Here is a 2,743-nt window from a genome sequence, read left to right on the forward strand (position 1 = left end):
GAGTGATCACTTTTTGCACATGATGAACGTCAGTGAAATATTGGCCATTTTTAGCTTTCGTTCAAAACAGGAACGTTCTTGACTGGCTCAGAGTAGATTTGAATAAATTTTAGACATCGTTTGCCTGCCGATTTTAAATATCCCATCCTGGAAAGTTTGTTGTTAAAATCCCCATTCTCCTTTTCACGAGTAGTGATTGAGGAAACAATTGATGATTACCTGGCAATGGCAACGGTAGAGGACGGTAGTAGAATGGCGGTCTTGGAACTGGAGGAAATTTTATAATAGGCACTGTATGTAAAGAGATTACAAGGCACTTTAGATAATTGCCTCATTAATCAAGTGATTAATTTTTGCACATGATGAACGTCAGTGAAATATTGGCCATTTTTAGCTTTCCTTCAAAAGAGGAACGTTCTTGACTGGCTCAGAGAAGATTTGAATAAATTTTCGATATCGTTTGCCTGCCGATTTTAAATATCCCATCGAGGAAAGTTTGTTGTTAAAATCCCCCTTCTCCTTTTTCTAGTAGTGATTGAAGAAAGAATTGATGATTACCTGGCAATGGCAACGGTAGAGGAGGGTAGTAGAATGGCGGTCTTGGAACTGGAGGAACTTTTATATTAGGCACTGTATGTAAAGAGATTACAAGGCACTTTAGATAATTGCCTCATTAATCAAGTGATTAATTTTTGCACATGAGGAACGTCAGTGAAATATTGGCCATTTTTAGCTTTCGTTCAAAACAGGAACGTTCTTGACTGGCTCAGAGAAGATTTGAATAAATTTTCGATATCGTTTGCCTGCCGATTTTAAATATCCCATCGTGGAAAGTTTGTTGTTAAAATCCCCCTTCTCCTTTTTCTAGTAGTGATTGAAGAAAGAATTGATGATTACCTGGCAATGGCAACGGTAGAGGAGGGTAGTAGAATGGCGGTCTTGGAACTGGAGGAACTTTTATATTAGGCACTGTATGTAAAGAGATTACAAGGCACTTTAGATAATTGCCTCATTAATCAAGTGATTAATTTTTGCGCATCATAAACGTCAATGAAATATTGGCCATGTTTAGCTTTCGTTCAAAACAGGAACGTTCTTGACTGGCTCAGAGAAGATTTGAATAAATTTTCGATATCGTTTGCCTGCCGATTTTAAATATCCCATCGAGGAAAGTTTGTTGTTAAAATCCCCCTTCTCCTTTTTCTAGTAGTGATTGAAGAAAGAATTGATGATTACCTGGCAATGGCAACGGTAGAGGAGGGTAGTAGAATGGCGGTCTTGGAACTGGAGGAACTTTTATATTAGGCACTGTATGTAAAGAGATTACAAGGCACTTTAGATAATTGCCTCATTAATCAAGTGATTAATTTTTGCACATGAGGAACGTCAGTGAAATATTGGCCATTTTTAGCTTTCGTTCAAAACAGGAACGTTCTTGACTGGCTCAGAGAAGATTTGAATAAATTTTCGATATCGTGTGCCTGCCGATTTTAAATATCCCATCGTGGAAAGTTTGTTGTTAAAATCCCCCTTCTCCTTTTCACTAGTAGTGATTGAAGAAAGAATTGATGATTACCTGGCAATGGCAACGGTAGAGGAGGGTAGTAGAACGGCGGTCTTGGAACTGGAGGAACTTTTATATTAGGCACTGTATGTAAAGGGATTACAAGGCACTTTAGATAATTGCGTCATTAATCAAGTGATTAAGTTTTGCACATGAGGAACGTCAGCTAAATATTGGCCATTTTTAGCTTTCGTTCAAAACAGGAACGTTCTTGACTGGCGCAGAGAAGATTTGAATAAATTTGCGACATCGTTTGCCTGCCGATTTTAGATATCCCATCCTGGAAAGTTTGTTGTTAAAATCCCCCTTCTCCTTTTCACGAGTAGTGATTGAAGAAAGAATTGATGATTACCTGGCAATGGCAACGGTAGAGGAGGGTAGTAGAATGGCGGTCTTGGAACTGGAGGAACTTTTATATTAGGCACTGTATGTAAAGAGATTAGAAGGCACTTTAGATAATTGCGTCATTAATCAAGTGATTAATTTTTGCACATGATGAACGTCAGTGAAATATTGGCCCTTTTTAGCTTTCGTTCAAAACAGGAACGTTCTTGACTGGCTCAGAGAAGATTTGAATACATTTTCGACATCCTTTGCCTGCCGATTTTAAATATCCCATCGTGGAAAGTTTGTTGTTAAAATCCCCCTTCTCCTTTTTCTAGTAGTGATTGAAGAAAGAATTGATGATTACCTGGCAATGGCAACGGTAGAGGAGGGTAGTAGAATGGCGGTCTTGGAACTGGAGGAAATTTTATATTAGGCACTGTATGTAAAGAGATTCCAAGGCACTTTAAATAATTGCCTCATTAATCAAGTGATTAATTTTTGCACATGATGAACGTCAGTGAAATATTGGCCATTTTTAGCTTTCGTTCAAAACAGGAACGTTCTTGACTGGCTCAGAGAAGATTTGAATAAATTTTCGACATCGTTTGCCTGCCGATTTTAAATATCCCATCATGGAAAGTTTGTTGTTAAAATCCCCCTTCTCCTTTTCACGAGTAGTGATTGAAGAAAGAATTGATGATTACCTGGCAATGGCAACGGTAGAGGAGGGTAGTAGAATGGCGGTCTTGGAACTGGAGGAACTTTTATATTAGGCACTGTATGTAAAGAGATTACAAGGCACTTTAGATAATTGCGTCATTCGTCAAGTGATTAATTTTTGCGCATCATAAA

The 2,743-nt window shown here is 38.2% G+C and overlaps 1 long non-coding RNA gene across 1 annotated transcript; it reads right to left on the bottom strand.

Moving 5' to 3' along the window:
* Positions 1-558: 558 nt before the first annotated feature.
* LOC121835497 lies at positions 559-1,350 on the bottom strand. Its single transcript, XR_006077621.1, has 3 exons — positions 1,237-1,350; positions 898-969; positions 559-630 (listed from the first exon to the last, which is right to left on the bottom strand). It is a non-coding gene; the product is annotated as an uncharacterized LOC121835497 (long non-coding RNA).
* Positions 1,351-2,743: the final 1,393 nt, after the last annotated feature.

The sequence above is a fragment of the Ixodes scapularis genome, unplaced genomic scaffold, assembly GCF_016920785.2.
Source record: "Ixodes scapularis isolate PalLabHiFi unplaced genomic scaffold, ASM1692078v2 PGA_scaffold13__105_contigs__length_92229423, whole genome shotgun sequence".
In the NCBI taxonomy this organism is placed as follows: domain Eukaryota; kingdom Metazoa; phylum Arthropoda; class Arachnida; order Ixodida; family Ixodidae; genus Ixodes; species Ixodes scapularis.